Genomic DNA, 11,417 nt, shown 5'->3' on the forward strand with positions numbered 1-11,417 from the left:
GGAGGGATGGTGGGATCCAGGAGAGAGATGGCGGTGGGAGGGATGGTGGGATCCAGGAGAGGGGTGGCAGTGTGAGGGATGGTGGGATCCAGGAGAGGGGTGGCAGTGTGAGGGATGGTGGGATCCAGGAGAGAGATGGCGGTGGGAGGGATGGTGGGATCCAGGAGAGGGGTGGCGGTGTGAGGGATGGTGGGATCCAGGAGAGGGGTGGCGGTGGGTGGGATAGTGGGATCCAGGAGAGGGATGGCAGTGGGAGGGATGGTGGGATCCAGGAGAGGGGTGGCAGTGGGAGGGATGGTGGGATCCAGGAGAGGGGTGGCAGTGGGAGGAATGGTGGGATCCAGCAGAGAGATGGCTGTGGGAGGGATGGTGGGATCCAGGAGAGGGGTGGCGGTGAGAGGGATGGTGGGATCCAGCAGAGAGATGGCGGTGGGAGGGATGGTGGGATCCAGGAGAGGGGTGGCAGTGTGAGGGATGGTGGGATCCAGGAGAGAGATGGCGGTGGGAGGGATGGTGGGATCCAGGAGAGGGGTGGCGGTGGGAGGGATGGTGGGATCCAGGAGAGGGGTGGCGGTGTGAGGGATGGTGGGATCCAGGAGAGGGGTGGCAGTGTGAGGGATGGTGGGATCCAGGAGAGGGGTGGCGGTGGGAGGGATGGTGGGATCCAGGAGAGGGGTGGCGGTGGGAGGGATGGTGGGATCCAGGAGAGGGGTGGCGGTGGGTGGGATAGTGGGATCCAGGAGAGGGATGGCAGTGGGAGGGATGGTGGGATCCAGGAGAGAGATGGCGGTGGGAGGGATGGTGGGATCCAGGAGAGGGGTGGCAGTGTGAGGGATGGTGGGATCCAGGAGAGGGGTGGCAGTGTGAGGGATGGTGGGATCCAGGAGAGAGATGGTGGTGGGAGGGATGGTGGGATCCAGGAGAGGGGTGGCGATGTGAGGGATGGTGGGATCCAGGAGAGGGGTGGCGGTGGGTGGGATAGTGGGATCCAGGAGAGGGGTGGCGGTGAGAGGGATGGTGGGATCCAGCAGAGAGATGGCGGTGGGAGGGATGGTGGGATCCAGGAGAGGGGTGGCAGTGTGAGGGATGGTGGGATCCAGGAGAGAGATGGCGGTGGGAGGGATGGTGGGATCCAGGAGAGGGGTGGCGGTGGGAGGGATGGTGGGATCCAGGAGAGGGGTGGCGGTGTGAGGGATGGTGGGATCCAGGAGAGGGGTGGCAGTGTGAGGGATGGTGGGATCCAGGAGAGGGGTGGCGGTGGGAGGGATGGTGGGATCCAGGAGAGGGGTGGCGGTGGGAGGGATGGTGGGATCCAGGAGAGGGGTGGCGGTGGGTGGGATAGTGGGATCCAGGAGAGGGATGGCAGTGGGAGGGATGGTGGGATCCAGGAGAGAGATGGTGGTGGGAGGGATGGTGGGATCCAGGAGAGAGATGGTGGTGGGAGGGATGGTGGGATCCAGGAGAGGGGTGGCGATGTGAGGGATGGTGGGATCCAGGAGAGGGGTGGCGGTGGGTGGGATAGTGGGATCCAGGAGAGGGATGGCAGTGGGAGGGATGGTGGGATCCAGGAGAGGGGTGGCAGTGGGAGGGATGGTGGGATCCAGGAGAGGGGTGGCAGTGGGAGGAATGGTGGGATCCAGCAGAGAGATAGCTGTGGGAGGGATGGTGGGATCCAGGAGAGGGGTGGCGGTGAGAGGGATGGTGGGATCCAGCAGAGAGATGGCGGTGGGAGGGATGGTGGGATCCAGGAGAGGGGTGGCAGTGTGAGGGATGGTGGGATCCAGGAGAGAGATGGCGGTGGGAGGGATGGTGGGATCCAGGAGAGGGGTGGCGGTGTGAGGGATGGTGGGATCCAGGAGAGGGGTGGCGGTGTGAGGGATGGTGGGATCCAGGAGAGGGGTGGCAGTGTGAGGGATGGTGGGATCCAGGAGAGGGGTGGCGGTGGGAGGGATGGTGGGATCCAGGAGAGGGGTGGCGGTGGGAGGGATGGTGGGATCCAGGAGAGGGGTGGCGGTGGGTGGGATAGTGGGATCCAGGAGAGGGATGGCAGTGGGAGGGATGGTGGGATCCAGGAGAGAGATGGCGGTGGGAGGGATGGTGGGATCCAGGAGAGGGGTGGCAGTGTGAGGGATGGTGGGATCCAGGAGAGAGATGGCGGTGGGAGGGATGGTGGGATCCAGGAGAGGGGTGGCGGTGTGAGGTATGGTGGGATCCAGGAGAGGGGTGGCGGTGTGAGGGATGGTGGGATCCAGGAGAGGGGTGGCAGTGTGAGGGATGGTGGGATCCAGGAGAGGGGTGGCAGTGTGAGGGATGGTGGGATCCAGGAGAGAGATGGTGGTGGGAGGGATGGTGGGATCCAGGAGAGGGGTGGCGATGTGAGGGATGGTGGGATCCAGGAGAGGGGTGGCGGTGGGTGGGATAGTGGGATCCAGGAGAGGGATGGCAGTGGGAGGGATGGTGGGATCCAGGAGAGGGGTGGCAGTGGGAGGGATGGTGGGATCCAGGAGAGGGGTGGCAGTGGGAGGAATGGTGGGATCCAGCAGAGAGATAGCTGTGGGAGGGATGGTGGGATCCAGGAGAGGGGTGGCGGTGAGAGGGATGGTGGGATCCAGCAGAGAGATGGCGGTGGGAGGGATGGTGGGATCCAGGAGAGGGGTGGCAGTGTGAGGGATGGTGGGATCCAGGAGAGAGATGGCGGTGGGAGGGATGGTGGGATCCAGGAGAGGGGTGGCGGTGTGAGGGATGGTGGGATCCAGGAGAGGGGTGGCGGTGTGAGGGATGGTGGGATCCAGGAGAGGGGTGGCAGTGTGAGGGATGGTGGGATCCAGGAGAGGGGTGGCGGTGGGAGGGATGGTGGGATCCAGGAGAGGGGTGGCGGTGGGAGGGATGGTGGGATCCAGGAGAGGGGTGGCGGTGGGTGGGATAGTGGGATCCAGGAGAGGGATGGCAGTGGGAGGGATGGTGGGATCCAGGAGAGAGATGGCGGTGGGAGGGATGGTGGGATCCAGGAGAGGGGTGGCAGTGTGAGGGATGGTGGGATCCAGGAGAGAGATGGCGGTGGGAGGGATGGTGGGATCCAGGAGAGGGGTGGCGGTGTGAGGTATGGTGGGATCCAGGAGAGGGGTGGCGGCGTGAGGGATGGTGGGATCCAGGAGAGGGGTGGCAGTGTGAGGGATGGTGGGATCCAGGAGAGGGGTGGCGGTGGGAGGGATGGTGGGATCCAGGAGAGGGGTGGCTGTGGGAGGGATGGTGGGATCCAGGAGAGAGATGGCGGTGGGAGGGATGGTGGGATCCAGGAGAGGGGTGGCAGTGTGAGGGATGGTGGGATCCAGGAGAGGGGTGGCGGTGTGAGGGATGGTGGGATCCAGGAGAGGGGTGGCAGTGTGAGGGATGGTGGGATCCAGGAGAGGGGTGGCAGTGTGAGGGATGGTGGGATCCAGGAGAGAGATGGTGGTGGGAGGGATGGTGGGATCCAGGAGAGGGGTGGCGATGTGAGGGATGGTGGGATCCAGGAGAGGGGTGGCGGTGGGTGGGATAGTGGGATCCAGGAGAGGGATGGCAGTGGGAGGGATGGTGGGATCCAGGAGAGGGGTGGCAGTGGGAGGGATGGTGGGATCCAGGAGAGGGGTGGCAGTGGGAGGAATGGTGGGATCCAGCAGAGAGATAGCTGTGGGAGGGATGGTGGGATCCAGGAGAGGGGTGGCGGTGAGAGGGATGGTGGGATCCAGCAGAGAGATGGCGGTGGGAGGGATGGTGGGATCCAGGAGAGGGGTGGCAGTGTGAGGGATGGTGGGATCCAGGAGAGAGATGGCGGTGGGAGGGATGGTGGGATCCAGGAGAGGGGTGGCGGTGTGAGGGATGGTGGGATCCAGGAGAGGGGTGGCGGTGTGAGGGATGGTGGGATCCAGGAGAGGGGTGGCAGTGTGAGGGATGGTGGGATCCAGGAGAGGGGTGGCGGTGGGAGGGATAGTGGGATCCAGGAGAGGGGTGGCGGTGGGAGGGATGGTGGGATCCAGGAGAGGGGTGGCGGTGGGTGGGATAGTGGGATCCAGGAGAGGGATGGCAGTGGGAGGGATGGTGGGATCCAGGAGAGAGATGGCGGTGGGAGGGATGGTGGGATCCAGGAGAGGGGTGGCAGTGTGAGGGATGGTGGGATCCAGGAGAGAGATGGCGGTGGGAGGGATGGTGGGATCCAGGAGAGGGGTGGCGGTGTGAGGTATGGTGGGATCCAGGAGAGGGGTGGCGGTGTGAGGGATGGTGGGATCCAGGAGAGGGGTGGCAGTGTGAGGGATGGTGGGATCCAGGAGAGGGGTGGCGGTGGGAGGGATGGTGGGATCCAGGAGAGGGGTGGCTGTGGGAGGGATGGTGGGATCCAGGAGAGAGATGGCGGTGGGAGGGATGGTGGGATCCAGGAGAGGGGTGGCAGTGTGAGGGATGGTGGGATCCAGGAGAGAGATGGCGGTGGGAGGGATGGTGGGATCCAGGAGAGGGGTGGCGGTGGGAGGGATGGTGGGATCCAGGAGAGGGGTGGTGGTGTGAGGGATGGTGGGATCCAGGAGAGGGGTGGCAGTGTGAGGGATGGTGGGATCCAGGAGAGGGGTGGCGGTGGGAGGGATGGTGGGATCCAGGAGAGGGGTGGCGGTGGGAGGGATGGTGGGATCCAGGAGAGGGGTGGCGGTGGGAGGGATGGTGGGATCCAGGAGAGGGGTGGCGGTGGGTGGGATAGTGGGATCCAGGAGAGGGATGGCAGTGGGAGGGATGGTGGGATCCAGGAGAGAGATGGCGGTGGGAGGGATGGTGGGATCCAGGAGAGGGGTGGCAGTGTGAGGGATGGTGGGATCCAGGAGAGAGATGGTGGTGGGAGGGATGGTGGGATCCAGGAGAGGGGTGGCGATGTGAGGGATGGTGGGATCCAGGAGAGGGGTGGCGGTGGGTGGGATAGTGGGATCCAGGAGAGGGATGGCAGTGGGAGGGATGGTGGGATCCAGGAGAGGGGTGGCAGTGGGAGGGATGGTGGGATCCAGGAGAGGGGTGGCAGTGGGAGGAATGGTGGGATCCAGCAGAGAGATGGCTGTGGGAGGGATGGTGGGATCCAGGAGAGGGGTGGCGGTGAGAGGGATGGTGGGATCCAGCAGAGAGATGGCGGTGGGAGGGATGGTGGGATCCAGGAGAGGGGTGGCAGTGTGAGGGATGGTGGGATCCAGGAGAGAGATGGCGGTGGGAGGGATGGTGGGATCCAGGAGAGGGGTGGCGGTGTGAGGGATGGTGGGATCCAGGAGAGGGGTGGCGGTGTGAGGGATGGTGGGATCCAGGAGAGGGGTGGCAGTGTGAGGGATGGTGGGATCCAGGAGAGGGGTGGTGGTGGGAGGGATGGTGGGATCCAGGAGAGGGGTGGCGGTGGGAGGGATGGTGGGATCCAGGAGAGGGGTGGCGGTGGGTGGGATAGTGGGATCCAGGAGAGGGATGGCAGTGGGAGGGATGGTGGGATCCAGGAGAGAGATGGCGGTGGGAGGGATGGTGGGATCCAGGAGAGGGGTGGCAGTGTGAGGGATGGTGGGATCCAGGAGAGAGATGGCGGTGGGAGGGATGGTGGGATCCAGGAGAGGGGTGGCGGTGTGAGGTATGGTGGGATCCAGGAGAGGGGTGGCGGTGTGAGGGATGGTGGGATCCAGGAGAGGGGTGGCAGTGTGAGGGATGGTGGGATCCAGGAGAGGGGAGGCGGTGGGAGGGATGGTGGGATCCAGGAGAGGGGTGGCGGTGGGAGGGATGGTGGGATCCAGGAGAGGGGTGGCGGTGGGTGGGATAGTGGGATCCAGGAGAGGGATGGCAGTGGGAGGGATGGTGGGATCCAGGAGAGGGGTGGCAGTGGGAGGGATGGTGGGATCCAGGAGAGGGGTGGCAGTGGGAGGGATGGTGGGATCCAGGAGAGGGATGGCAGTGGGAGGGATGGTGGGATCCAGGAGAGGGATGGCAGTAGGAGGGATGGTGGGATCCAGCAGAGAAATGGCGGTGGGAGGGATGGTGGGATCCAGGAGAGGGGTGGCAGTGTGAGGGATGGTGGGATCCAGGAGAGAGATGGCGGTGGGAGGGATGGTGGGATCCAGGAGAGGGGTGGCAGTGAGAGGGATGGTGGGATCCAGGAGAGGGGTGGCAGTGTGAGGGATGGTGGGATCCAGGAGAGGGGTGGCTGTGGGAGGGATGGTGGGATCCAGGAGAGGGGTGGCAGTGTGAGGGATGGTGGGATCCAGGAGAGGGGTGGCGGCGTGAGGGATGGTGGGATCCAGGAGAGGGGTGGCAGTGGGAGGGATGGTGGGATCCAGGAGAGGGATGGCAGTGGGAGGGATGGTGGGATCCAGGAGAGGGGTGGCAGTGAGAGGGATGGTGGGATCCAGGAGAGGGGTGGCAGTGTGAGGGATGGTGGGATCCAGGAGAGGGGTGGCTGTGGGAGGGATGGTGGGATCCAGGAGAGGGGTGGCGGTGAGAGGGATGGTGGGATCCAGCAGAGAGATGGCGGTGGGAGGGATGGTGGGATCCAGGAGAGAGATGGCGGTGGGAGGGATGGTGGGATCCAGGAGAGAGATGGCGGTGGGAGGGATGGTGGGATCCAGGAGAGGGGTGGCAGTGAGAGGGATGGTGGGATCCAGGAGAGGGGTGGCAGTGTGAGGGATGGTGGGAGCCAGGAGAGGGGTGGCTGTGGGAGGGATGGTGGGATCCAGGAGAGGGGTGGCGGTGAGAGGGATGGTGGGATCCAGGAGAGGGGTGGCGGTGAGTGGGATGGTGGGATCCAGCAGAGAGATGGCGGTGGGAGGGATGGTGGGATCCAGGAGAGGGGTGGCAGTGAGAGGGATGGTGGGATCCAGGAGAGAGATGGCGGTGGGAGGGATGGTGGGATCCAGGAGAGGGGTGGCTGTGGGAGGGATGGTGGGATCCAGGAGAGGGGTGGCAGTGGGAGGGATGGGATGCCCTTTCCTTACCTTGCAGCCGGCCTTGGCTTGGGTGGTGTGTTGTTGTCTGCGGTGCGTGCGGCTGCAGAGCCAGAGACACTGTTCCCGCTTCTTCTCAACCCGACAGGCAGAAGGGGTTCCCTCTAGCTCCACCCCCTTCACAGTGAGACACGGTCACCTGGTCCACCCCTCAATAGCTACGCTGGGTGGCTGCGGAGCCGGCCGCAGTGAGCTGCCAGCCCAAACAGTGCCTTAGGAGTGACGGGGAGTCGGGGACATACCCGTAACCCGGGGCAGGTGGCTAGAAGAACATGCGGTAGCGGCCGCCGGCCGGTAATGCGGCGGCCGGCCCTCTCTGCGGAATTGGCCGCGGAGAGGCCAGCGGCAACCGGCATCAGAGCGGAGGGACACTTCACTAGTGAAAATCATGCGCCCGGAGCAGAGGCCTCGGCCCACCGGGCATATGCCCGGTCTGCCCTATGGCCAGTCCGGCCCTGGTCTTAACACAGATCTGAGTGAATGGATGATATGACTTAGGACAGAGGGGGGCAGATAGAGGGTAGGGGGCTGGAGAATGGCACCATGATTCATGTTACACTACAGGTATCAGTGTAACATTGGCATAGTCAGAAAGGTGGAATTAGCCTGTAAGAGAAGCTACAGGTGATATTATCTGAAGTTCCTAACCAGACACATATGCAGAGCTCTACATTTTATAGGCCGGTGTGGAGCAGCAGATGGGTTTGGAGCAGCTCCTCCACACTGGGCCTAAGGGAGTTACTTAAACCAGCCAAACATGGATCAATATTCAGCTGCTTCAGCAGGGACCGGCTGATATTGGCTCCGTGTATGGACACTGTGCTCTATCTACTAATCCACTTCTGTACATCCGCCCTGTCAGATTTCCCCCACTAGATCAGCTCTGCAGGCTATAGCCTACAACACTGATTAGGGTACTATGATGGTGGGGAAGTCTCCCTGTCATCAGAATACAATAGTTCGGAAGGCAGCAAATAGATCAAGTGTGTTGAAGGGGGAATCAAGGCTGTTTTTTTGCCCATTGAACCCAAGGTTGAATGGAAAAACTGACTTATCTATGGGCTGCCTTACACTGACACCATCCTTTGGGCCACTGAAAACATGAGGGGAATCTCGTTACCATTTTTCTTAAAAACATAAAACCCTTAAAGATGAACGAAAGCCTTACATTCAGTCTTCTACAAAATCCTCTCCTATACTTAACCGCATCCCAACCCCCGCCGCCTTCTTCCTGCGACAGTGCGACCCTCCGGAGCCAACCGACATCAGTCTCACACATACAGCTAAGGCCGGGGTCTGCAACCTTTAAGACAAAAAGAGCCACTTGGACCTGAAGAAAAAAAAAAAAACTAAGAGCCGCAAAACCATTGCAACATTTAAAACAAATATAACACTGTGTACATGCCCACTTTCAATGCAGTGACCAGCGTACATGCCCCTATTAATGCATTAATGCAGTGACCAGCGTACATGCCCCTATTAATGTAGTGACCAGTGTACATGCCCCCTTCAAAGCATCTCTTCACTTACCTGCTATTACCATGCCTGGCGTGCTGCTGACGGGAGTCGGGTCTCAGTCGGACGTCTTCTTCTTCTTCCTCGACCTGCATTCGCGCCGCTGTCCTCCTCTCTGACGGCGGGCGGGAAGGTGACGTCAGGACGGTGCGTGACTAACGCACGCACCGCCCCCCACGTGACGTCACACGGGATGTCCTCTATGATTGGTCCAGCCTGGACCAATCACAGCCAGGACAGCGCCACAGTGGGGGAGTGTCAGAACGCGTTGCTATGGCAATCGGCGGCTCTGCGTGACGTGCAGTGCGCCTCCTCCCCTAATCCCCCCCGGAGCCGCGGCAAAGGTTTAATGAGCCGCATGCCGACCTATGAGCTAGGGGGATTATCACATATTACTGATCCCTGCTATTACCCCCCATTACTGATCCCCGCTATTACCCCCATTACTGATCCCCAATATTACCCCCCATTACTGATCCCCGCTATTACCCCCATTACTGATCCCCAATATTACCCCCCATTACTGATCCTCACTATTACCCCCATTACTAATCCCCGCTATTACCTCACATTACTGATCCCCGCTATTACCTCTCATTACTGATCCCTGCTATTACCCCCATTACTAATCCCCGCTATTACCTCACATTACTGATCCCCACTATTACCTCACATTACTGATCCCCGCTATTACCCCACATTACTGATCCCCACTATTACCTCACATTACTGATCCCCACTATTACCTCACATTACTGATCCCTGCTATTACCACCTCTCCACTCAGTTCCCCAGTATTACTCCTCCCTCATTGGTCTCCCTCTCAGTGGCTCCTTCTCCATGACCATCACCTTCATCCCTGCTCTATCCTCCATCCCTGCTCTATCCTCTATCCCTGCTCTATCCTCCATCCCTGCTCTATCCTCCATCCCTGCTCTATCCTCCATCCCTGCTCTATCCTCCATCTCTGCTCTATCCTCCATCCCTGCTCTATCCTCCATCTCTGCTCTATCCTCCATCCCTGCTCTATCCTCCATCCCTGCTCTATCCTCCATCTCTGCTCTATCCTCCATCCCTGCTCTATCCTCCATCTCTGCTCTATCCTCCATCCCTGCTCTATCCTCCATCCCTGCTCTATCCTCCATCTCTGCTCTATCCTCCATCCCTGCTCTATCCTCCATCTCTGCTCTATCCTCCATCCCTGCTCTATCCTCCATCTCTGCTCTATCCTCCATCTCTGCTCTATCCTCCATCCCTGCTCTATCCTCCATCCCTGCTCTATCCTCCATCTCTGCTCTATCCTCCATCCCTGCTCTATCCTCCATCTCTGCTCTATCCTCCATCCCTGCTCTATCCTCCATCCCTGCTCTATCCTCCATCCCTGCTCTATCCTCCATCCCTGCTCTATCCTCCATCTCTGTTCTATCCTCCATCCCTGCTCTATCCTCCATCCCTGCTCTATCCTCCATCCCTGCTCTATCCTCCATCATCTTTGACACATTCAACTTCACTTCCAGAACTACATTTGTGGTACCTCACGAACCGCTCAGGACATGGACGCCCCAGAGCATGCCGGTGTTCCGTGAGAATTACCTACCTGTGAGAAAAACCTACCCTCGTCACTTCCGGTTGCACGGCAATGTGTTTAATGCGGCGGTTTCATTAAAACAGCTGGCCTGCAATACGAGTCATCACCGCTCCTGTCCCTGTCACTTCCCTGATCTGGGCTGGTAAATATAAAAGCGGCGGCGGGTGTATGAAAACATAAATCACGGAGCCGAGAGCCGCTTTTATATTTACTAGCCAAGATCAGGGTAGTGACAGGGAGAGGAGCGGTGATGACTCCTAGTGCAGCCCAGCTGTTTTAATTTAACCACCGCGTCGGTAGGTTTTTATCACGGACACCGTGATCATTTCATACTAGTGCGCATGCGCACTAGTCTGATCCTCAGCTGCTCCATTACGTATCAGGGGCTTTGAGCATGCGCACTGCGGCGCTGCTCAGCTGTTTCTGGCCGGAAGTGACGAGGGTAGGTTTTTCTCACGGGGTAGGTAATTCTCACATTACACCGGTGTGGGCGGCAGAGTCCCCGTGCTGGTGTGTAGGTCGCCCTCAGGAGAGGTAACATTGGTGTGTATGATGAGGGGGGGACAGAACTTTCTATAACATTGCAGAGCCCTGACAGGGGTCACCCCCTCCCCCCTGGATGTATAGAGGCCTCCCCTCCCCCTCTCATAGATCAGACACACTGCCCTCCCCTCCTCATACATCACATTACACTTTTATCTGACAGAAAGTTCACTTTTTGGTTGTTTGGATGAAGTTAGGCAAAGTTTAGGGGGGGGGGGGGCGGTAAAAATGCGCCATTAAGCCGTGTATTTAGTACTCCCCTTAGGCTGCAATGGCAGCGGACGGCAGTGTTTACATGGCAAAAAAAAAAAATCTGACATGTTGCACTCACTGGGCAACAACAGACGCAACATACTAAGCGAATGGGGAAATGCAGGAACCGCGTTGTTGTTTGGCAAAAATGGGGTTTAACCTCTTCCCTGCCGGGCGATATCACCCCATTCCTACCCAGGACAAGTCTCAGCTTTCAGTGCTGTCACACTTTGAATGACAAGTGGGTGGTCGGTCGGTCAGTCATGCAACGCTGTACCCAAATTATATTTCTAGCATTTTTTCCATACAAATGTTGCTTTTTTTTGTTGGTATTTATTCACCGCTGGGTTTTATTTTTTACAAAAAAAAAAAAAAAAAAGACTGAAAATAAAAAAAATAAAATAAAAAACTGTCAGTATATTTTGTGAATAAGTAATTTTTTCTCCTTCACTGATGTGCGCTGATGAGGCGGCACTGATAAGGAAGCACTGATATGCCGCAATGATATGTGGTACTGGTGGGCGGCACTGATGGGC

Source organism: Pelophylax lessonae, assembly GCF_965119305.1.
Source record: "Pelophylax lessonae genome assembly, chromosome: 13".
Classification (NCBI taxonomy): Eukaryota; Metazoa; Chordata; class Amphibia; order Anura; family Ranidae; genus Pelophylax; species Pelophylax lessonae.